This window comes from Anomalospiza imberbis, chromosome 4 (genome assembly GCF_031753505.1).
Source record: "Anomalospiza imberbis isolate Cuckoo-Finch-1a 21T00152 chromosome 4, ASM3175350v1, whole genome shotgun sequence".
NCBI classification, from domain to species: Eukaryota; Metazoa; Chordata; class Aves; order Passeriformes; family Viduidae; genus Anomalospiza; species Anomalospiza imberbis.
Genome location: NC_089684.1, coordinates 12962270 through 12988692, shown reverse-complemented (window position 1 = coordinate 12988692; position 26423 = coordinate 12962270). Strand labels below are relative to the sequence as shown.

At 39.2% G+C, this 26423-nt stretch overlaps 1 protein-coding gene across 1 annotated transcript in view; it reads right to left on the bottom strand.

Annotated features, from left to right (window-relative positions):
• The window catches only part of MARCHF1 (membrane associated ring-CH-type finger 1), a 223406-nt gene extending 197422 nt beyond the window's left edge, over window positions 1–25984 (bottom strand). Inside the window, exon 1 of the mRNA XM_068187157.1 lies at window positions 25428–25984. The gene's annotated coding sequence lies outside the window, so the exon portion shown is untranslated. The remainder of the gene's footprint in view (window positions 1–25427) is intronic.
• Window positions 25985–26423: the final 439 nt, after the last annotated feature.

Genomic DNA, 26423 nt, shown 5'->3' with positions numbered 1-26423 from the left:
TGCAGGGTCTGATGGACAATTTGAATATGTCAAAAATGCATCCTTGCAGAAACTGAATGCTAAGGGCACACTAGGCTGCACTCACTATGGCAGAACCAGCAAGTAAAGGGAAATTATTACTCTAATCCACGCCTGCCAGCCTACATCTTGAGTACTGCATTTCATGTTATGCTCCCTGCTATATGACATACTGGTACACATGGAAAGCCAAGAAGATGGTTTGGGGCTGGAGTATGAGCTGTACACGGTGCAGCTGAAAGAACTGTGTCTGTTCAACCTTTCCAGGAAAATCTAAGGGGAGATCATAGCACTATACTCAACTATTTAAAAACAGAGCCAGACTTGCTGGAAAATGCACAGCAAAAAGATAAGAGGCAATGAATGTAGACTGAAGCAAGGGAAAAGGGAAAAAAAAACCCCATTCATAGTAAAGATGATCAAAACCCAAAACAGGTTGCCCAGAAAGACTGAGGAATAGTCACTCCTGAAAATATCCAGAACAAGCAGACAAGGCCCAGAGTAGCCCATGTACCTTCAAAGCCATCCCTATTCCAAGCAGGCAGTAAGACAGATCAATTCCAGATGACACAGAAATGGTATGGAATAAGGGATGGTATTAGGTCTGCCTGGGATGGAATTAGTTTTTTTCAGGGAAGCCCTTACAGTGTTCTGGTTTTTATTTGTGGCTGAAATGGTGCTGGTAACACACCAGTGTTCCACCTATTGCTGAACTGTGCCGGTACAGTCAGTCAGCCAAGGGTAAGCTAGAGGCTGAGCGAGGACACGAGCAGGACAGCTGTCACATGCAGACCATACTATATGAAGTCATGCTCAGATATAAAAGCTCAGGGGAAGGAGGAAAGAGGGGGAACGATCATGGTTATGGCACTCACAAAGCATGCAGAGACCCTGCTTCCCAGGAAGCAGTTGGACACTTGCCTGCCTACACAAATTAGTCAATTTTTTTTAATTTTTATTTTGCTTTGCGTAAGTGCCGTGCTTTTGCTTTTCCTGTTAAACTACCATTATCTCATCCTTCTATTTCCTCCCACAGAAGATGGGAGTGAGCAAGATGCTGGGGTGGAGTTTGGCTGTTGGATGCCCTTCAACTTGAGTGGTTCTATGATATTTCTTCATATGTGTTTCTCATATATACTGCAGGTGTCAAAAAGCACTTCATAATGCTGTGAGAAAGAAGCTGTTAAAATTTTGGACTGTCCCAAATTTTCTCAAGGTTTGTTTGCCTTCTTTTGGGTTTTTTTTAAATGTGAAAACTATGACAAATTCAGTATTGGCTAATATCCCAGGAGAGACACAGATCAACTGCTAGAAGTCAAGAATAATCTATACATTTATCTTCCTATCTCTCCCACAAATATTCACTCAAAAGTGAAAGAGAGAAACAGTCCTTAGGAAGATGGAGCAAAACTGAGAAGAATGATTAGATGACACACATACTCCAAGTTTCTACGTGGGTATGTGTGAATTCTGACATATTTAAAAATTTAAAGCATTTTTACTGTTGTGGGAGTTCATGGAAGATAGCTGAGCAACTGTTGTAAAATAAAAACTGAAATAAAAAAAGTTGTCAGATGCACTGGATTTGCTATCCTCCCAAAGAAGAAAAAAAACCTCAAGGCAAGTAATTGAAGAATAAGCCATTAAGATAAATCACAAGGTTTGATGGTTAAGATTAAGGGATTTTTTTTTTGTTATTTAGATTGGGGGAATTGTGGTGACTCTTTTCCCCTATTAGTTATTTATAGCCAACCACCTATTTTATCTCATGCAGGGGTGAAAACAAGGGTGTACAGTGTCTCATCGGTTCTGAAAAGCCTAATGAGCTGCTACAAATGCCTCAGACAGTTTTCTCAGACCTAGAATAGGATGTGTGAAAACTAAAAAAAACTTTAACAAGCATGTTTATTTTACAGAGTTTGACAGACATGCTGCGTTCACATTTGTGAGCTGCAGAAGGTTTGAAAGAATAGGCAGCAATGGACAACACAGGTACATTTACTTAATTTAAAACATTCTCCAGACAGGCTTTTGGGGGCTCTTGGGTTATAAAACTTCTTTCCAACAGACCACCATATGCCATCATCATTATGATACGCTTTCAGATTTACATTGCCACATGTGGCTTTTAAGACAAATCACAAATACAAATTCAGAAAAAAATTTACCTGCATCAATAAAATGGGTCCTTTTCTCGTTATTGTTGATACTGTTATTATTAGATTTGCTCTTCTGGACAAAACACTTGACAAATCCCACCTAAGCTGTGTCTGCTTGATACAGAAAAATGAAACATGAATTAAGAATCCTAAATTCCATTAATGATATCTACCAGGACCCAGTTAACAGATGCCAATGTATGTTAGTCAGAATGAATGTGACAAATGAGTTATATTACAATGGATTACATATGGTATTCAGCTTTTCTAATTAAAAAGTGTACTGTGACACCATCAGCCTATTTTTATAGAGGGCAGTTGGAGTAGGTTATATTCCTGGCTATGAAATCTAAAATAAGCAAAGTAAGAATGGGTCACCTTAAGAATTAACATGTTTAAACAGAAATATAATGCATGAAAAGAAAATTACTGTGCTCTGGACACTCATGTGCTATAGATTGTGATATCAATCCATGTTCTCCCTTAATTTAGCATTTTGATCAGTTTTTTTTGAGTTTATGCACTGATATAAACTGTAAATATTATGCAACAGCTCTCTTCTAATTTTGTATTTGTCATAATACTAAAGGGAAAAACTTTTAATAACCTCTTAAGGTTTTACTTCTTTTTTTATAGGGAGTTGTACATGGTTGGTTGTGTTCCGTTTGAGGGGTGGGGCTTGTGGGAATTTTTGGGTTGTTTTTTTGTTTGCTCGTTGTTTGGGCTTTTCTGGTTGTTCTTTTTATTGACTCAGCAAGACCAGGAAAAGGAGGAACAGGAAAGGAAAAGGAGGAACTAAAATTCAGTGAACCAACAGGTGAGAGCCTGTACATCCCCTGTCACAGTGAAATGATGACTCCGTGCCAATAAAAGACTTGTGCCTCAGAAAAAGACACACAAGTAGAGATGGATGCAAGAGTAAGTAGCAATGTGTTGGACAGGTTTAGTGATGTGACTTTGTTCTCCTACATAGCTCAGAACTTGAGTTCACTCACACTTTTTGTTAAGTCTTTCAAAATAGCTCAAATTTGCTGCCCTACTTAAAAATTAGAAAAAACTAAACCCAAACCCTACCACACCTGTCCCGGCAACAAATAGTTTCTGAAAAAGATAATTATAGACTTTATTTCATTAGTAGGTGGTTCTAGCAATGCTCATGACAGAGATCAAATTAAATTCTCAACTAGTATGTGACTTGAGCCACTCAAAATCTTTAACTCCTTCAGCAACTATTGAAATTTGGTTAAACAATATGGAGGTCTATTAAAGAACATCACAGATGTGTAGGCATTCTCTGCCATTTCCACTATCCAGATGTGCTTAAGTAGTACACAATAAACCATTCATAAACAGATTAAACTAAGGAAAAAAAAGGGGGGGGAAATGCTTTTTTCCCGAAAAAAAGAAAAAATAGGGGACTCCTTTTCCCTAAAAAAAAAAAAAAAGTAATTTTTACTTTTTCAGCCCCTTCAATTTCACATGTGTGCTTTGTGACAATACTCCGTTAAGACTGAAGAGCTCTTCCTTCCTAGACTGATCTTCCTACTTATACAAAGACCAAAATATACCAACCATTTGCAGATGAAGGGCTGCAATTTCTGCATGTCAGATATAATAACAGAGTCTAGAGATTCACTACCTTTTCTCTCATTAATGAGCAAACTCTCAGAAAGCCAAAACCACAGAAAAGCAAGATAATGTAATAGGCATTTCAATTATTCAGGCAACTACACAGGGTCATTTTCCATGAAAGATTTCAGGAACCAAAATTTATTTTTAACATTAGATTAGGTACATATTAAAAGTCATGCTCTCTTCTCTTTTTCTATCATGCCTTTTAAAAGGTAATGGGAAATATGACAAAAATAAGAAAAAAAGGAAAACAAAATATTTCCAACTTTCACCTTGTCTTGCTTCTTTCGTGCTTCTCTTAGGAGACTCCCTGCAGCCATCAAAGATTTTTCAATACCTCTTTCTTCTCTGGACTAAGCATGCCATCCAGATGTATGCCTTAGAACAGACTCACTATTTGGAAGGATGCACTGGGATACACAAACATTCCTAAGCAGAGTTTGGATGTTTTTAGAGCGCAAGCCTGTTTTAGCTTTCAAATTAGTTTTTATGTCAAATCTGGGAGTAAGGGAGTAGGTGGGGGTGAATGTGTCAAAATATAAACCTCCAGATTTCATTCAGCCTAACCAATTAATTAGAATACCAGTAAAAGAGGCAAAACAAAATGGAAGATCTTTCTATGAAGTTGAAAAAGAGACAGTTAAGTTCCACACTTCAGTTTCGTTTCTAAATATTTCATGTGAAAATGTGTGAAGTCAGAAAAACTTTACTTAAGTGGAACTAAACAAAGATGACATTGTCTTCTCTTGCAACAAGGAAAAGGTGCAAGCAGAACTATTTCTAGGCTAACTCTTAAAATAAGGAAGCACACCAGTGTCCTAGTGGCACCCCAAATCAGTGGGAGGGGGCATGGCCAAGACACTGTAATTCAATGCCATCTCATGTTATGGCAAGAGGCAAAGGAAAGGGAAGGAGGGTTTCTACCAGGAGCAAGCACGGGGTGTGGTGCCGCTGGTTGTGGACACATCATGTCACATCAGGCTTTGGTGATTTATTTTTGCATATGAATCCCCCTGTCTTTGTACACGTTTGCTAACTGTATTGTTGATGCTGCTGCTTATTTTCTTATCACGTTGTTTTCAGTAAATTGTTCTTATTTCAACCAGTAATCTTACTTTTTTGTATCTTCAATTCTCAGCTCCAACCCCAGAGCTGCAATATGGCCAAAAAGGTTTCAGCTCCCAGTGAGGCGAGCTTCTGGTCACATAAAACAAGTTCACCAAAACCTGACCTTGAATGACCACAGCTGGCAGCACCCCACCCCAACCACTCCACCCACCACACTTGCTCCCAACCAGAATCCATGCCTTTCCTTCCCTTTCCCCACCCCTAACTACAATGTAGGATAGTATTGAATAACAATGTCTTCGCCATGCCCACTCCCAGTGACCTGGATGACAACTAGGACAAAAACATACAAATACGACAATAGGGGCACAAGATGGCAAGAGTTTCCATGATGGGAGAACTTCATATCCCACTCTGCAGCTAAAAGCTCTCCCTCTTCTCAGTGGAATTTGCATGTCAAAAATGTCTCAATGAGAAACCACAACCACAGAAATTCAGACATCTTCATTGTCAGGCATTTATGAGCATCATTACAGGATGATTCTTAAGACAATAAGTGATGTAGGGAAGGTACTTTTATTTGCATTAGATCCTTCAGGAACAAGGAAGGAAAGGTACTACACAGCACTTTGGGAAAAAATTAGAAGAGGACAGGTCTTGTTATCCTATCCTTTACAGGTGGCCGTAATAAAGACTTCATAATCCAGGCTTCTGTACTTATTTTAAATTAATGTAGAAAATATCAAGATTGTCCAATCTCCTACAAGCATTCAACCTACTTCTTTGGAAGTAAGGAATTTGACACCACTGAAAAACAAACCAGATTATTTCTTCATTGGGCCCTTAATAGCCCTAACAGTATTTGAAAACTATAGATTCATTATATTTATGTGAACACTAAACTACATAGAAGTTACCTCTCAAAAAAGACTCTTTACACTGAAGTATAAAGAACCTTTGGAATCTATCAAAAAGGAGAAAGGAAGCCAATTCACATGATAGATTTTAAGAGCAGGAGAGTTAGAAAATGCCAATGAACAAAATCTCATTGTAAATAGAGCTTTCTTCACTCATTCAAGTACAATTCAACACTTATAGAACATAATTCTAGGAATTCTCTCACTTTGTATTAGAAATGCACAGATGCAAGAGCAAACATCTTTTTATGCATGACGCTTTCCTGCATCATGCACCTAAAAAAAAAGAAAACTGTAGGGTCTGAAGACTTTCCTTTATTCTTTGATCCTAAAAGAAGTTTTTTTGCAACCATCAAAGCAATATTGTATAATTATAAGTGCAGGACAATACAATGAGAAAAAAAAAAGAATCCATAGATATTCCCTGTCTCGATTGCTACAAATAACATTTCCTTAGACCATCTGTTCCTCTTTAGGTATAAAAGCTTCTAAAACAGATTAGGATATTGAACAATCATCCTGCAGAAAAGTTTCCTGTTGCTAAGAAACAGGAAGTAAAATCATATAGCCAAGGTCAGCTATTAATGAATTGATTCAGGCTGATAACATTTTTGACCCAAAAATTAACATATTTCCTAAGGAATCAAATATACTGTTTGCTTAGGCTGGACTGTTTCCATATTCTGCTTAGATTTTTTACATTTGCATGGAGATGATGAGTAAAAGTATAATGGTGTTCAGTGAACAGTGACAGCAATGCTGCTTTGGCTAGGCAAATCAGCAGGGAATTAAGAGTACATGTTCTTGAGGAGTTCAAAAATTCATCACATTTTGTATAACCTTTCATTTCTGACAGCTTTTTCATTACACAGACTTTAGTTCTAGGTTTAAGCCAAAGGTCAAGGCTTCTAACACACCACTTCTTCCAACAGGCAAATTAAAGACAAGAGTTTCACTTCTACAAGCATGAAATAAGGCATTATTCTCTTGCTACTCACATCTCATTGATTCAGCTGCACTCCCCCTTAGAAATTAAGAAATCCAAACCATCTCTATACCAAATAAAATCCAAAGATGTATTATTATAGTGGAATTACTGCATGGCCTCCAGTTTTGCAACTTCAAAAAGAGCACACAGAACAAGCCACACATTTGCTACATAAACATGTAGGAAAAGAAATCTTAAACACTGAGTAACCCAGTATCATTATCTATGAAGTTTAATGAATTATGGGTTGTTTTTTTTTTTTTTTTTTCAAAAAGCCAAAATAAAACATCATACTTTAAAGGCTTCCAAGAGAACAAGATAAGGGAATTTTGAAGGTTTGTTTTAAAAGTATCGTTCTTCCCTAGAAAAGCTGTAGAGACACATGGAAGCAATCAGAAACTTCGCTGTTTCTCCTTCTACTCTCCCTACAGGTGTGCATAGCTCTCATCAAGTAGCACATCCAAGAATTCCACCCCCCCTTCACTCTAGGGAGTTAATTACACTACATACGAGGCCCTGGAAAACAACATGGTTCCAGGCACAAAAAGTACTGTGTTACAGTCTACTGAACATTAAAAAAAGATCCAAACTGAACATGTAAACTGCAATACATCCTACAAATAACCTAGACAAAACTGCTAGGCAGATAAGCCTGTCTGTCCCCTACGCAGTGTTTCCCACTGGTTTGCTGCGTACGCTCCGACATACACTGACTACAAGCAGAGTTCTGTGCTTGTGCACAAGTTCTGTGTTCAAGCACAGAACTACAAATGTTTATCTTGATGCCTACATTTCTCAGTCTGAAAAGGCAGTTCCCAAAATTATAGCACATACCACATTTGTGGCTCTTGCAAAATACCTCTTGCTTACCAAGCTTGTACCTGGCGTAACTGCCTGAACTCTATAAAAATAGTTTCCCCTTGCTGCCTCCTATTTGTTCTCTGTATTTTCTACTTATTATCTCCCCTGAAAGTAACAGCAGTGATAACACACCTTTTAAGAAAAAAGGGAACCCGACAGTGACAATGCCACACATCAGTGCCGAAACAGCCAAGGATAAAAAAAGGTCAAACTGCCAACTGCCTCCTGCACTCCCAAGGTTTCCTAATGACATCAAAAGGTGCTGTTATCTTCAGAAATCCTGTATACACATTCAAAAATCCTTGTATTAAAATTAATTTTTATTAATTTACTATTATTGATAATGTTGAGATATATCTATGTGAAAAAAATGTTTATATTAAAAAGAAATTGTCTAAGTAATACATGAAGTTTAGTAATAAACACTGTCCAGTCTTTTTCCTTCCCCTCTGATCCATGCTTCATTTATGGTTTAAATTTTAGCACTCTGGTGATACAGAATTTCTGAACTGTAAATTAGTTCAAGATATTTCTTCCTTCAACACCTTCTAGCACTACCAGAAGTTCTCACTTTGACAATGAAGGCTGCTCCAGTCTATAACTGGACAGTGGTTTCATGTCAGCATGAAACTGGTAATAGGGAAAGTTACTGCAGCAAAAATCTACATCAGATCTTATAGAAGGGAAAGTATTAATTTGAAAATATCCCACTCGTGCTCACCCTTCCAGAGATTTCATTCACTCCCAATCCCAAACTCGCCTACACACAAGCGACAAATCTGTCCAAGTGCCAAGTGGTCTTGCCAGGATCACCTGTATGTGACAAAAAGGACAAGAGGCACCAGCTACCAAGTCCTCAGTATTGGAGGACTGCCTTTCTTCTATTGGAGTTTCTAGGTTCCTTCTCAACTGGCAACAATAAACTACAGACCTACATAGCTTCTAGGAGCCATTGTGGGGTGGTCCTCCACACCGGAACCTTGCTTATCTCAGTCTCCATAAATCTTAAGCCAGGCTGTTTTCCTTAATTTGTTGGGCAGGTAGAAGTAGTAGCACACATAATAAGTTTTTACTGACAAATTATCAGCTTTTTCAGACAGCAGGCATCGTGGTCTTGATGCAAGCATTGCTCAATCTTACTCCTGACAATGGTGTCCTCTGAGGTGCATTTTTGAAGAGCTAATCTTCATTATCACAGGCCTGTCTTTTAACCCTTCTGCTGTTTCTGGTGGCTAAAGGCACCATTTCTACTTCATTCATACGAACCCTAATATTTCTATTACAGCTCTGTATAAAAGATTAACAAAGTTAAGCCAAGTCATCACAAACGGACGCAATTGTCATTCCTGGAAATCACAGCAAAGAAGCCAAAAGCTGATGAGTATCAAAAAATCCGGACAACACTCTCAGGTGCATGGTGTGATTCTTGGGGGTGTCCTGCGCAAGTTTGTTTAAATTCTGTTTTCTAAATGTCCATCTGCAAAGACCATTCCCCATTATCCAGTAAATCACAGGTTTTAGTCTTTCATAATGACAAGGTACCAAATGGGAAGGTTTCCAAGGGATAAGTAAATACCACACACAGTATCTTTATGGATAACAGCTTACATTTTTCTTCATAAAGGAAAATTTTTCTTCATAATACTTTTACTTCCTGCCTTTACAGCATTTGTCTCCTCTGTCTTGATTTTGGCCATGGACCAGAGAGCACAACAACAATACAGATGTGCAGCTACAGAATCCTCTCCCATAAAGAAAATGGTTTTGGCATCTCTGAAACAACTGTTTATCAACTGCACATATTCCAACAGCTATGAAGCTTCATATTTAATGCTTTCCATTGAGAACTCAAGTTCTCAACAAATATAATTCTCCACTATACAGCACATAAACTAACAAAATTAGGAAAGATGACCCACTATGAAGGAAGATGTTTTCTAAGCCAAAGTAACTGGAGAAAGATTAAATAGAAAATGAAGACACAAGTAGGTAAGTCTCAATGAACATCAAATTGATTCCAAAATTCTTTCATAAGCAAATAAATGCTGATGTGCAGAAAGTGGATTAGACCACTTCTAGTTAGGCCTTCCAAAAATTTTTTAAGTTAACCATTTGTAATTACCTTTTTTACAAGGTATGGTGCCTATCAAACAATTTCTAACCTAAACATAAAACTATTCAAGACATTCTTTTTGTTACAGAACATTCCCTAAAGGGGAATCAAGCAATATTTCCAGGCAGAAATGCCCACAATTGTAAAATGTTTTGTGACCTGAAATGGCCTCTGTTATTTCCAAGTATTTGCAGTACCTGCAGTTCTGCAATCCTTGTAACATTTGTCACAGAACAAAACACAAAGCCCAAGTTAAAAATGTGGACTGAAAGCCAGAGAAAATGGCTTGATTTCTAACAGTCTGAATATTATGCCAAAAATAAGCAGTCACTTAGTTCATCTATAACACTGTCAAAACCAACTCCTGCTTAACATTGTAATAATGAGAGCTGTGGCAGAATATTCACTTTCTAGCATCACAAAGTTCACGATAGAAAACATTCAAATCATGTCCTATAAGAAGCATCGTGCTTGTGCCTGTTTATTCCAGACTCAAAGCTGAGGTAGATGTTTGTTTGGTGAGGATGCTACATTTGTCCACCAAGAGAAAGAGTAACCACTTATAGCACTGACTGGGACTTGTACTCTCCTATGGGGCATGACACCCTTGCCCCAGTTTGTTGCCTGCTATCCTATAACTTCTGTTGTATGTGGTACTGATACAGTAGCTGTTTGACAGAAGGGATAACTGTCACCTAATTGAAAAAATTTGAAAACATGGTCTTTGATACTTCAGCATTAAAAAAAAAAAAATTATCCACCATGAAGTTATTTTACATTTCTTGCCTATGAGAAAAACGAACTCCTCCCAGGACTAGTTGAGAACAACTACTTTCATTTTGCCAAGGGAAAAAAAAATATGTTCATGTTCACAACCAAAGTGCCTAGTACAAGTGAAGATAATTTGTAGGTTTGTTTGTAATCCCACACCTACTGCTTAACAGTAGATTTGTCAAGGGTGTCTAGCTGGATATTTAATTCTTTGGATTCATTCAACTCATATGACTATTCAGATTTTGAGGCCCCTCTGCAGTCTTCTCCTCACTGGCTGTCTGTCTGAGCAATTGAACTTACAAAGAAATAGGTATGTGTTGTGGGAAAGCTGTAGAGACAGCATTCACTTCTAACTCCGGGTACCTCATCTCATCTCATTCTAGACACAAGCACAGAGGATAGGCTATGCCACTGTCACAGACTGAACAAACTTGATAACCATTTAAAATGCAAAAATGGAAGTGTATCAACTGTGTTTGACAAGGAACCCTCACCCCTGCAAGGCAGAATGTTGCATTTAATTGCTATCTGATTTTATACTTGAAAGATGCATCTTTTTCACTCAGATAAAGTCCTTGCTGGAACAGATATAGTCAAAAATATTTTGATATGCCTGTCTACTCCTAGATTTCTACAGCTGGGAGAAAAAAAATCCAGCAGTTAAACCAGTGATATTTCTGATCACAGCAATGGCTGAGGTTTACTTCAGTTTAGCACATGCCTCTCCATTACACAAAAGACATCTGCATAGACAAGTACACACAAACTGCTCCAGAACCAGCACTAACTGTGTTTCATCTAATCAGGTTTGTAAAAAATAACCAACAAATTAAGTCATGCTTACAGTAAAAGAGCATTAAATAGCTTCTGGACTTAAGGCACTGCACAGACAGCTCTGAACAAGGGGAGGAAGACAATGTGTTAAGCTAGCCAGGTATTAAAATAAGGTAGAGATCTGAAAGAGTTGACCTTGTTAAGAGAATGCACGCTTGGATGTTAAAACTATAATCTGCATTTCTTCACTGTTTTCTGTTCCTCTTTCTTCTCCTTCCTACCTCCATTCTTCTTTTTTCTCTGCAAGCCTTATGATTCGTCAAGTTTTTCTGGGGATTGTTTGTTGCTTCATTGAGGGTTTTTTAAGTCTTAGAAGAATTAATAGGATGAGAAAACAGCTTTCTGGGAGCTCTACCCAGCATGTTTGCTTGGCCATGAATAACTAACTGGTTTTGAAAACAGCATTGCTCTATTTCAGTTGCTGAGCAGGTGGTCCGTTAAATCTTAAAAGTTATGTCTGTTAGTTAAGTGTTCATGTAAATATTTCATTAAGCTTCCTGGCTTATAATAAGCATCACTTAACACTATTTTATGCAGCACACGCTGCAGAAATCATCCTACCAAGGGGAGAAAAAAGATGCATGAGATGCGAAGAATAATTGCAGTTGGGGGGGTGGCAATATCAAAGGGAAAAAAGAACATGAATTCTAAATTAAATGTGCCTGATTAGGGAAGATACATCTTGTTTTATCTCATAGCCTAGGCAAATAAGATCACATTATCCCTATATTCTCTTTCTTAAGATCTCATTCAATTATTTTCAAAAATCTTCCCTAAAAAAAAATTACTTTATAAGTAGCTTAAGAAAGTCCAGGATATGTTTTTCCACAACACCTTACCATAAATTATTTCTGTAACATACTTTGTCATCACAAAAAATTATTAATCTCTTTGCATTGCAAAGCAATGAAGATAAAAGGCCTTAACCATAAGCAACTTTTAGCTGTTGAGATGTTAACAGTCACTCCATTTGAATTTCTGTGAAGCTGAGGGATCCCATCAGGTTCACTGCTGCTCTCCCAGAATGCTACCACTTAAATACTACCAGAATTTGCCTGCTTTCTCTGTCAATTTTGCAAGCCACCATGTTTTATTTCCTGGCATTCCCCCCTCAGCAAGTGATTTAAATAATCCCAAGATGCAAATAACACACCAGATATTAATTATACTTTGAACAGCTTTTTTAATCCCATTTTTTTTTTTTAGCATTAAGAAAGGAAACTTTTCCCTCAGAATTTTAATGATCATGTTCTCAGATGTCTCTTATTTTATTTGTTCCTTCATGAAACATAGAAACTATCCTATTATTAGCCTAAAAAGCAACATGTCCTGTCACAATTCTTACTAGTTTGTCAGCACAGAAGAGTGTAATTCACTGGCCTTGCAATAACAAAGTTTTCTACACTGCAATAGTATTATTGCAGAGATGGTGAGGCAAAAAGCTGTAATTTAGAGATCCAAAATAGGCTTCAATTCTTATTTAACTAAAGGTGAAATGGAAAAGTAATATCTGGCAAAAAAAAAAAAAATTCTGTTTTTCCATTTCCAGTAAAGCGTCTGCATTCTTTCTGTGCATTGAAAGTAATGCAGCAAGAACTGTGACACTTGCACAAGGAATTGCAGCCACTGTAAAGCATGAAGCACCATTATGGAACTGCACAGCCATCACAGCAGTAAAGCATGGACAAACTTCCAGCTCTGGGATGACTGTTCCAAGGGAGTAACAGCAAAACTCGTACAGCTGCAGTCCTACACAGACCACAACAGCACAGAGTAAAGCAGAAAGGGAACTGGAGTAAGCTTTGCACTACTCCCCAGCAATATTTAAGTAGGAAAATAGGTCTGAGGCTAAATCATTACAGGTGAGAGCAGAATTCTCTTTTATGAACCTGCTAAACCAAAAGGTACTTATTGTAATATAACATCATTCCCTGAATAATACTGAATGTTACTAAATATAGACAGGATACCTGGCTCAGAAATATCTCCAGACGCTAGCAGATAGAGCTGGTACAGTCTCAACAGCAAGCAAGCACTAAAAGGCCTTCAGTAATTGCCAGAAGCAATCATCCAATTCTTCTACAGATTAGATCCTGATTTCCAGATTGGGCAGAAAAGGAGAGAATGACACAACAAAAATATACATCTTCAAACTTAAAAATAAATAAATAAATAAAATCTAAAAAATTTAAAAGTATTAATAAAAACAAATAAAATCTAAAAAATAAATAGCTCCAGCTTCAAACAGGACCTGTGTGGGTAAAGAAGCCATAAGCCATATAAGCCATGTATTCAGAGTAATATTTAGCTACCTAACTACAAAAAATACTTTCCCCCATTGTGTATTCAGCATGCACTATAAAATGAGGTTAGAGCTCTACAGATAAAAATGTCACACAGCTCTGATTTATCCCCAGCACATCAGAATTCTGAGCAATGGTTCTGTGGAAAGAGGACAGAAAAGTATGGAAAAAGGTATAATATGCAGCTGTAACACATACTCACATACACCAAAGAAACCTGCAGAGTAACTGGGGTCTGCTGTAATAGCCAAAGTGAGGAACAGTGCCGAGGTGTTACTACCCCTGTGATCAAGAACTCAAATCAATTGGACATTTTGTCTATACTGTTGTCACACTAGCACCTCAACCGGGCTTGAGTTGGGCACGCTTGCCTGCCTGCCTTCACATCTCAAATCACAGAAGCAGTGTTGTCCTTCTTAACTAGCTCCTTGTCATCCTCTCTCATTAGTATCCTCATCTGAATCACATCCTACAGATTAATTCTTATTTTATTTTTTAGCACGTCACTTTTCTAGCCTAGACTCTGAATATTACCTCTCCGTTGTACTGGCTTCTCAGGTTTCAAGCATTCATTTCTTCAGGTTTGTTCCCTTCCATATCATTTTCTCCTCCTTGTTTTGCTTCCTCAGGACTTTTACTTCTAAGCAGCTTTCTCTCCCAGAGCTCCTGGGCAGCAGGCAGTGTCAGTTTGGCTGTTCACATCCTCATCTCCCACAGCCTGAATGACTCACATTTGTAATTTCAGAGTAATCCTCTTTTGGCCCAGCCATTAAATGTTACAGAAGCTTCAGCCAATAAAGTCTAAGTCTTCCTAGCACAAAAACAGGTGTTTTTGAGGTTTACAATTTTCCACAAGCAAATAAATCTTCTGAGGAAGGGGAGAAAATCGTTCCTTGGACAAGAATCAATCTATTTTATTTCAAGGCCCCTACACAGAAGCATCAGAGTCTGTGAGTTTGCAAAAGCATTTGACAGTTATCTTCTGCCCGCCAGCTCAGCTCTCTAACCTTGCTGAAACCTTCAAAAATTTCTACTCAAAAGGCTGGCAGACATCACAGAGAGAGTTTAAGGCCCAGCAAAAGTGTAACAATGACCAATGTCATACATCAAGAAGAGCTTACTTTAAATAGATGATTAGAGTAAAAGAAGGTATTCATAATTTATCACATCACACTCCTCAACTATGATTTCAGCTATCTATTTCAGAACTTTTACCCAAGAAAAATCCTTGCTGGTTTTTTTAGCAATTTAAAATTTCTACATGCTGAAATCACCTGAATAGGGAAAATGCTGTTATGTCCAAATTGTTTTCACTTTGTTGTAGTTGTTGAAACTGGTTGTTTCTGTTTGAAAAACCTTTCTCCATACCACCACAGAGAGAGACACATACCAGCTGTCAAATATACTTTTATGGTATTGGTGCATTCACTTTTTTTGAACATTGTTTTAGGAAAATACTAAAGAACATAGTGGCCATGCTCCATGAATTCAGTTTCTTGCTCTGACAGGCATCTCATTATCTTGATGGAACCTTCTTCAGAAATCTCTTAGATGCTATTTTAATGCAGTAAGATATAGCTTAATATAAAATTCCTTCAATTGGGAGGTTATTCTCTTGATTGGAAACCCTACTTCAATTTCTGGAATAAATTTATACACATGGTTATTTGCTCTCCTATCAGCATTGTTTTATTCCAGGTAATACTTTCCTTGTGATTATCTCCACACATTTACAGAGTACTTACTCTATACAATCCATCTTGCCAAAGAAGTCAAGCTTCCAAATAATGACATGGTACAAGTCAAAAAAGGTTGACAGTGTATTTTCCTTCTTAAAAACAGAATTTATCTTATTTAGAGTTTAGCAAAGAAAACAGTTATATAAGCACAGCTGAGGCAAAGGGGCCTTTGATCCGTCACATTTCCTTACAGTACCGCTCTCCTTGGTAAACTCCTAATATCTTTTTCTAATATTCTTTTACCATTATGCACAGAAATATCCCTTCCTACAAAAGCAGTTTAGGAACTTGATTAACACTGACGTCAAAACCATAATCCTGCAGTTCCTTGGATTAGTTTTTGCCCCTTTAAAGAAAAAAGCACACTTCCCTGTTAATGCCTAAGTAGCTAGACACCTCACTTCACAGCCAATCTGCACTCAAGCTGCACGTTAATTTCCATACTTCTATTCCTTTTCCTGTAGGCAACGGGACTCACTTGGTGTAAAGCATGGCACTCAATTAAGTTTTTAGACAAACCTAGACTTTTAGTGTTTCCCAATCCCACTCTTGGAAACATCTCTGATGAACTTTGTGCTCCTGTCCCCAGCATTCTTTGCAGGGTCTAACTCAGCTTGACAGTTTCTCTGTGCAGGGTCCTGTCTTCAGTCCTAAGACACCGAAAAATCCAGTTGGAATGATGAACATAGTCATTCTTTCATGAATTCAAGTGTATCTTAACAGCAGCTTTTCAGAACACACATATGTTTAATCCTGGTTTAAAAAGAATTATAGACTATAGTAAAGTAACTTTAGAAGTCATCCAAGCTCTGAAAGGCACATACAGAAATGCTGGTGGCAGTTTTGGGAAAAAAACTAGTTCTATTCCATTAGGTACAACATCACTACAGGCAATCAAAAGCATTCCCTCAGTTTGTTTTGTAACAATTACCACTACCTGGATTCCTCCCAGATGTTTAAGTAGTGCTGTAACCTCTGCTGTAGCTTATTGCTAATAACTAGTCCTTCAGCTGAACAATATACCCTTTCAAGTTTAAAAACAAAAATTTAACTTGACTAGATTTCACAGGTCATATATTATATTTCACATTCCACAGCATAAAGCCAAATAAGGAGGCAAGAAGCATGTACTTTATAACAATTACATATTTTCCATTCCTACATATTATTTAACAAAGAATCTTCATCACAATTTTACTCTTTAAAATTTCCACAGCAAATGAAGATGGTTTTATATAATTAAGACTATATGAGAAAAGTTCATTTGCACCCCAACAACGGAGCACAGAGAGACAGTGGCAAGTGAGGAAGCACAAATTATACTTTGCCCATCTTCTTCCAGGCCCACTATAAGAGCAATCAGCCCATTAAGAGGCTCTCTCTGTGAGGCCAGAGGACCACAGGGCTGCAGAATGACACAAATTAGGGGACAGAAAAATATGGAAAGAGGCAGGGACACAAATTAAGGGACTTGAAGGAAGCGAGGGAGGCCCCATCCAGACACTTCTCAGGGCTGTCCCAAGGAGGACCTCAGTCACACTGCTCAGTTTTGAAACCCATCACAAGTGCTCACAGATGTGAGATGTACTATGGGATGTAAGGGAGGGGCATTTGGGGATAGCACAGGACTTGCTATGAGATCTTTATAGGGAAAACCAAATGCAAGAATGAATTTACAGGATTTGGGAAAGAACAAGCATGAGGTAACGGAGGAGTAAATGGATTAAAAGGGCCAGTTGCATGCAAAGGTTTTGGTGGTTGGTTCAACTGCCTGGTTGTGCGCTGCCCTGATCAGCTTAGTCTGTCCTATATGCTTATTAAACCCTTTCCAGCTCTTTTCTGGGTGAGTGGCTCTGCTCATTCTGCATGCATGCACAGGGGTCTGAGTGCAGCAACTTGTGACTGCCAACCACCAGAGAGACTGGGGCGAGTGACTCAAAGTGCCAGCCTGAGCTGGGCCATGGGAACACCTCTCTGCAGTGCAGCACGTGGAGCAGGTGTGGGAGCACATTCACTGTGTCAGTGTACTGGCTGCTGGCTGGAACTGGGAGTGTCACCATTCTCAGCCTGCACAACCAGCCCGACATTTTCCCTTAGAACAAGGGAAGAAAAGAGTTTTGAAAATTTCAACACAGCACATGTTTAAAACAAAATTTTCTTTTCCTGTTCCACACACAGTGATCATCATCCTTCATTCCGTATCTCAATTCTATTCATTTTTCCATTCTGGCCATTTCACCCACTTATATCAGTCATCTCTTATCATAAATATTTTCTCTCCACTTCTACCCCACACCATCACAGAGTATAGCAGCTTGTTTTCCTTTAGCTTGCTTAGATCTTTCTCCATTTCCAAAAACCTTACCTCTGTCTTCCCCTCCACAAATTTTACTCTTCCTCTTTAAATTTCTCAACCACCCTTTCAGTAGGGATAAAATCTGCCCCTTTCACATTCTGTCACTTCTCTTCAGCATTCTTTCCGCTTGCCAAAACTCCTTCTTTGTAACATTGCCTTCCACTCCCTTTCAAAGCAAAACACATTTATTTGAAGTCCTCTTATTCATAGTTAAATAAAACACAGCTACTTTCAAACACTTACAGACTGAACAGGGTTTGCATTAGAATTTTTTCACAGGAGGACAGAATAGGATCAGCAGACTATTACTACGAATGCTACTCAAAAGGCACAAAAAAAGGAAAAAAAGTTACTCACAAAGTACAAGGGACTGTTCATGTAACAAACTAACCAAGAAAACACTCGGTTTATCTATATCCTGTTTCCTCCTCCCCTCTGTGAGGTTCCAGAAGAACAGAAAATGATAAAATTTAATTTCTCGGGCTTTGCTCTACCTTAAGTTGCCCCCGTTACCAACTTCAGCATATCCTTATAAAATTGCAGAGTTGAATTCAGTTCTTCGCTCTTGCAAGAGTTTATCAAAGAGCTTTTATCTCTTTGAGGCATTTTTCCTCCAGTGGACAGTCAGTCCCTTCCTCCCAGCTCCACAGAATACTGCATCCCACTGGCTGTGAAGACCAGCATTTGAGAAGGCTGTGGAGGTGGAATTAATTTGGCCTTTTTGCATGTATATCATCTTCCAGCCAACACCCCATATCATCTCTTAGGACTTCCACTAACCAAAGGCACTGATGTTACTGTTTGATTTTTAAGGAGGTACTACACAAACAAGGAAATTTCACAGTAAACATTTCCAGTCCTCTAGAGTTATGTTTATCAACGTTATGGAAAAGCATCTGTCTCCACAAAAACCCATACCCATCAGCTGGCTCTTTAATGGCCATGTACCCACACAGAGAGACAGCACAATTTGATACTGTCGTTACATAAATAAATTTTCTACAAGACACTAAAATTATTAGTAGTCACCAGAGAAACAACTCAGTAGCACCGGCTGACCTGTGCTTGGCTGCACTTGGCAGCCAAGAGATCACACCACTGTGAGGAGATGGTGGACATCTTTTGAAGTCAGCAGTCAGAAGCCGTGCTTTAGATTTCTCTTCAAAGAAGCAGCACACACCCTCTGAGCCTAAAGCAGCAATGAGGTAAAATAGCACATTCTTCACCACAGGCCAGGAGAGCAATGTGCCTGCATTCATAGCTTATGTGGCAAGGACTGATGCCAGTTTCACATACTAGAAATGTTGAAGCACAAGGTCTTCCCTTGGGAACCACAATCATCCCTTTCTGATGATGACCCAAGACCAGGGAAGCATGATTAGATTTCATCCTGTTACACACTGCTTTGTGCTAGCATGCAGAACTTTCACTCTTCACCCTGCTCTAAGCAAGGGTTTTCCCTTATTTCCTTACTCCAGTCAATGGCTCCCTTTGTACTCAGCCAATCCAAAAATCAGAGATCTGGAGCTCAGCCCATGTCCTTTTGCTACAGAAAAAGGTACCAACTCAGAGGTTCCAGCAATACACCAGGATTAATGTTGCATTCCATGTTATTCTCCCAGTCTCCTTTCATCACACTTATGTCCTACAAGGTCTTACATCAGACAAAACTTTGAGCACATAGAATCATAGAATATCCTGAGTTGGAAGGGACCCATATGGATCATCAAGTCCAATTTCTGTCCCTGCATAGGACACCCCAAGAGTCACACCATGTGCCTAAGAGCCCTGGCAGGCTTGGTGCTGTGACTGCTTTTCTGGGAAGCCTATTCCAGTGTCCAACCACCATCTGGGTGAAAAAATCTTCTCGTAATATCCAACCTAAACCTCCCCTGACACAGCTGTAAGCCATTCCTTCAGGTCCTGTCACTGGTCACCAAAAAGAAGAGATCAATGCCTGACCCTCACTCTGCCTCCTATATTGAGGAAGTTTTAGAAAATATGCAACACATGCACACCCCTGTCCTGGCAGAAGATAGCTCCAAAAGTTCACTTCCCCACTGGCTAGAAATCTTATGATAGTCCCTATTTTGTTACTATTTTATCTCATGCCAAAATTTTGTCCCTTAGGTTAGGTATGTATTTAACCTGGTTCATGTTATATCAGTTTAACTTCTGAAGTAATGTATTAATAATTGGCTTCCACTTTGAACTTTTCCTCCATACTAAATTAGTCCCTTTGTTCCTTAACACCATTGGTACTTTTTTTTTCCCATCTGGAAAAGACTTCAGAGAAGACAACCTTGGGAAAGGGAGAGAGAAACCTATCTTCTATGAGACCCACAGTCATCAAGCCATCACAGCGTCATCACAGCCATCACACACTCCATGGAGGCCAAGGAAGCTCCTCCCATGACAGCAAAGATGGCCTGGCCTCCCCTCATTGTGCTTTTGTTTGGAATGTCTTCTCTGCTTTAGAGAGATAACAGGCAGAAACTGGAAAACTGGGATTAGTAAACTACTGACGTAAAAAACATTTTCACTCAATAAGCCAGCATAACCAAAACAACTCTGACAGGCACAGAAGCTGACCCTTGCATTTCCTCACTGGTAGACCTGACTATACAATGATTACATTTCTACAAGTTCTTGAAGAACTTGGTGCCATTTCCCTCCTCCTGCAGGTCCCCCCCTAGAGCTGTGTAACACAGCGTAAAATAAAAAAAATAATGTAATACAAGGAAGCAGTTAACTGTAATACGTCTAAAGATGTGAAAAAATAGATAAACTGTTCCTATAAGAAAAACAGAAATCCTTACAGGATATCAGTCAGTGACCATTACCTTGTTTAAAGAACTTCCTTTTTTGCAATGAAGATAAACAGGCAAGGACAAATGTTGTTCCAAATTGCAAATGAAACAAGCCTCTGGTTTTCAGACTGGGACACTCTTGCTGAATAGCTTAGAAGTAATTAAACTTCTCAGTGTTCTGAAGTAGTTTTTGAAGTACACTGCCCACTATTTTGATACAATCAAATTGAACATAACATTTTTGCAGACACCACGTTTGATATTTAATTTTGTCTACCTGGAAGTCAACTTGGAGGTACAAATGGACCAAACATGGATTTCAGTTGCTGGTGGGCAACTGTAGAAACATTCCCAGTACATCATACCCTTCTTGACCTTCCAGACTTAAGTTATACATTTTATTCCACTGAAATCTGAGAGTTTGGACTACCATTCTTTGTCAACAAAGCACAACTATGTGCTACCAATGGGACAAAGTCAACTTGATACCGTGCAGTTTGCCTTTGCAAAAATGCACTCAGTCATGACTAAGATGAAGTTCTACCTCACCCCAAAGCAAAAAGGGTTCAGCCAAGCCAGGACAGGGTAGCAGCTAACAAGCTGAGGTTTCCCACTGTGCTGTATTTCCCACCACTTCCCCAGAGCAGGCATGCTCTCATGCCAGAGGGACAGGTATAGATGGGTCAGTTCTGGAAGTCATTCTTGTGAAGAAATCTGGTAACGGACAAGCAAATTTAATGGGGCAAAATCCAGGCAAGAACATCAGAACTCCTCCTAAACACAAGGTACTAGAAAAGCTTTAAACACCTTGAAAACCCACTCCTCATGAAAAAACATTAATTTTATAAGATTATAAAAGAGCCATAAATATATTATCATCTTCACTGCAAAATTAGAAATTTTTTTTTTTAATTGTCATCTAGTCTGAAATTAACTTTACAGCCATCCACAGCTCAGCACTGTGAAATCCTCTCAAAATACAGTACAAGACCTATCTTGTACATCTGTCCTAAAACCAACAGGACAGCACTGTGACAGTGCAGTCACCCAAAGCACCTTTACTGCCTCTGCATCCCAAAAATCATTCCATAGAAGAAAAGTTATAAGCCATATGGAAATACCCAAAGGAGTAGTGAAATTACACTGAATAATGCAATATTATCAAACTCCCTACTATTTCTAAGTCATGAAACTCTAATCTATGAGATTTAAGTTTCAGTGCATGCCTGGTTGCCAATGAATTTGGGGGGGGGGGGGGGGAAGGGGGAAGGCACTGAACCACCAAAATGGCACAGAAAACAACTTGAAGTTAGCTTACTACTCATTATTGCTTTAACTGTATCATTAAGTCTACTTTTTAAATAGGTGTTTATCCTTCTTTCCTGAAGAATCTGATATAAATTGCTGTAATATCACACACTTGCCTGGAACAAAATCCTCTTTTCAATTACCAATGAATTGGAAAAATACTACCCAGCAGAAGAGAGATCTTTTTTTCTGGCCTGTGATCACTCCGTTCACTTCAAAGAAATGCACCTCATTAACCCTGATAATTAACAAGGTTATTCTCATCACATTAAAGGTTTAAGTTCCTCTATTAAGTCATTATTTGAATTTGCACTGCTATTAAGATGATGAGACTATTCTGGATTTAATTTCATATAACAAGATGCTTCTCTTTACAGATCCTTTTTTTTAAGTCAAAACATATAATTTCATTGTCTTGTATGCTACACTGAATCATAGAATGAGTTAGGCTGGAAGAGACATGGATCTTCTAGCTCCAATCCCATGCCACAGGCAGGGGACAACTAGCACATCTGCTGGATTAAGAAATATATTGCATACATATAAAAACACTCAAAATCAAAACTGAAAAACTAGAAGGGGTAAGGCAACAATGCAAACAAGCAGCAAAAACAGCAAACAGGCATCTGGCAGCAGCATGCATGACTGTGGCAGCAGAAACCAGAGAGAACTAAAAAGGAAGAAGAGGACCAAAATTACAAGGAGATGCATATGGCCTGGGAAAAGACAACCAGCAGATGCATCTACTCCTAGCTGGACCATTCCGGTAAGACTCCACAGACTAAAGAGACACTTTCAATTCCCATGATGTCCCTCACCATGGCAGAGGGTTTTAAACTAGATGATCCATAAGATCCCTTCTGACCCAAATAATTCCATGATTCCATACTTCCATGTAACAATATGTTTTTGGGGCATTTTGCTCTTAGGGCCTATGGACAACTATCTAGCCAGTAAGGTTTTCTAAATATCTATTAAATGCTTTAATTTTTGCACATAGGTATTCCTAGTATGTAAACTTGCTTCTCCCACAAGAGAAAAACCAGTTGTCTAAGCCAGACAGTTATTCTGAGAATATTAAAATTGCAGAAGCCACATATCAACATCCCACATCAAATATTAAAACACAGATGACGGTTTACCTCATTATCCATGCTGGCATCGTATTAGTTCATGTGCCCGGTAGTTAACAAACATATAGAAAATTATAGTATGGAAAAATTAGCCACAGTTATTTAGAGATTTGACTACATGGGTTTAAATGGCAGCACACCTGACACCAGGGCAGATGCAGGGCATACCTGCACCTTGAATGCAAATATCTAGTGATGGCAAATTAACACTGTGATAAATGGATGTGATTTGTGCTGAATAAGTTGTACTATTATCAATAATTTGGGAAAATATTTGGAAAAGTATATGTGATGAATGCTACGAAGCAGATGGGTTTCTTCAAGAATACATGTGGAAAGCAGGATGCAGGAGCTGGATTCGGCCTTGGGAATGGAGGAAGTCAGGAACCGACTCCCAAACCAAAATCAACTGAAGTTAGAAGACAAATCCCAGAGCAGGCTCGACCTTGAATATGAATAAAATTGGGACCACTCCAGATAGGGAACCTAAAATAGTGGTCTTATCTGTGAAATAATAAGGCTCAATTGGAACATAATGCATCAAGCTCAATGTGCATGCGCAACCTGCCAGGTCATTCAGAGGACAGTGAGGAAGACCTTCAGCCTTCCTCCAAGAGACCCCCGAAGAGACCAGAAGACCCCCTAGCAACAATGGGAGCATGCGCCGTGCAGTAGATTGACATAGATTTCAAGAATTGAAAATGGGAGATTTACAGGAACTATTGGTGAATATGTATTAGCATACAGTATAAAAGTTGTGTTTGGATCCTTTGTCTTTTGTACGGGTGGCAGGGTGCGAAGCCCTTCCCGTACCCCAGCTGATCAGTTTTGCTTATGCTTTATCCAAACCACTGCCAAATAACTCTTTGCAACCACTTCATTATATCTAATTGTATTATTATTATTTTATACCCCAATTAAAAATTGCTAAGTTTCAATCTTGTGATTTATAAAATTGGACATATGGGACCCCATTCATAACAACACCAAAGGTTTTGCAAGGAAGTTTTTTTGCATAGAATTTAATCCCTGTGAAATAACAGTAACAGAAATAGCCTTTAAATGTCAGAAAAGACAAGAGAACCTTCTGCCATAACATGAGCATTATCACAGTGCTGACTCGGTCAAATACTGAAAGCAAACAAGTTCATAGAGTTAAAGTCAAGGTCAGCTGTCAGTCTGCACGGGAGTTTCAAGCACTGCGAGTTTGTCCCATCCGTGTGCCTCAGAAGGGTGTCATTCATTTAGCTTTGCATTTTCCAGAACTTCATTTTTTGCACTTTAAAGCACCAATTGCAAAATCTTGTCACAAGTGCTTAGCAGTGTACAACAAACATTAAACTCTTCCCATTAAGAGTGTCAAGAGTGCTGTGAAATACTCAGAATAAAGACACTGGAAGTCTTATCAGCATAACAACTCCCTTAGGAATTACCAATTTGCAAATCTCTCAAACCCCTAACAGGGTTTTTAAATGTTGTCTAAAATATAGCAGTGTACCCATGTATGAGCCATATATTGCCCCCTTTTTTTTTTTTTTAGCCTGATGTAAGTAACTGTTCCTCAGCAGAATGAAGTCTGAAGTATATGCATGAGATGAATAGAGAACATAATGGAGGATGATATTTAACCACCATGACAGCTTTATGTAAGTCTGAATAAGACTTTTGGTCAATAATATTAGACAGCAGCAGAGTTTTCACCATTACACAAATCACCAAACAGAGCCGTGTACATGGCTGGAGCACTGCGAAATCCACCTCAATGTTCACAGGTTATCCACTTTATCCACGTCTTTGTTAGTTACCACATTCGAATTTTCCTTCTCAAATTGTGATTTTTCTATTGAAACCAATGACCCTGGAACAACAAACATGTGACTTTCATTGCCATTAGTCAGTTTACTTCCTTATTCTAATATAAACATAATCGTCTCATCCCCCACACCCTAGAGAATCAGGGACAGAACCCCAAACAGAAGCGTTTGTTTTTCAACATGAAGTACAAAGAGCTTAAAATTTCTTATTTTTTCCCTTTTTTTTTTAAACAAACACTGAAAATAACCAGAATGGCTTTGGCATTGCTTTAATCAGTTTAAACTGAAAGACAGGAACTCTAATTAAAATCGGGAACTCTAGCTGTAAGAAACAGCTAATTAGCTCCCAACTTTTTAATGAAGTACTGTGGCAGAGTACATATTAGCTGATCAGTATTAAAAAGGAAATGCTTTGCAAGATAAGCTATTCTCTCAGGTAGTACATCAGTTCGTCTACTTACTTCAGTCCATGCACTGTCAGAGGCATTTAAGAAAACACACAGCAATAACTATCAGATTTACACATCTCCATACACACTAAGATAAATGAACTTTGCAGTATTTCAAACTGAGAAGGAGAAATACGAGACAGTTCATTACCTTTCTGCTAGGCAATGAAGACAATTTAAATTGCATTAAAGCATAAGATTGTGTTCCCTTCTTTTCAATTCGTTCCTGGCCACAACTTGCAAACACAAGAAATAAGAAGACAGGGAAGAAGTGAGAGAAGGCATTTGACGCTTGTGCTCTCAAGAAGTCTGGACAAAATGCATGGATAGAGGAAAAGTGAGAACTGTCAGATTTAGAGGAACCTCGTCCAGACAGTCTCAGCAAGATATGCCGACAGCAGTGGGAACATGAACAACTTCGCTCACATTTCCACAGCTTCTACTGTCTCGTTTTGTAAGGACTGGTACTTCCATCCACCTTGCAACACACAGAGCATCAACTAAACATGAAATTACTTAAAACATGATTACAAAGACCAAGCTCGCCTGCGCTCCCATCCAGGGCTTTCTAAACTGGGTTCCCTCTTGTCGCGACATGCCACACTTACTCGGAAATCCCTGATCGTTAAAGCGGCATTTAGGGTGGTGCCAAGTGAAGGAGGGTGTGAAATCGCCCCGGAGAGACCGGGGTAGCCGGGGCCGCTGCTGTCCAAGCGCCAGCCCGACGGAGCTGACGGGAACCTTCACCCGGCGCCCGCACCCGGCACCGGCCGAGGGGACAGCGGCAGCAGCGCCAGCCCGCGCGGGTGCCTTGATGCGCTTCTGCCGCGAAAAGCCCCAAAACAACAAGAACACCAAAAAAATCAACAAACCAACCAACCGAACAACCAAACCAAATCCGCACTCCTCCCCACCGAAAAAAAAAGAAATTAATAAAAAAATTTTAAAGGCAGCACCCGTCCCCGCCGGGACCCCTCAGGTGCCGAGCCGCCCCCCTCGCTCTCACCAGTGTCCGGGCGAGCCCGGGTGCCGCAGGGAGCCGGCTGCCGGGCCGGCGGGTCCGGCCGCGCCCCCCGCCCCATCCCGCGCCTTCCCGGCGCGGCACCGCCGCGCCACGCCCCCGCCACGCCCCATGACGTCACCCCGC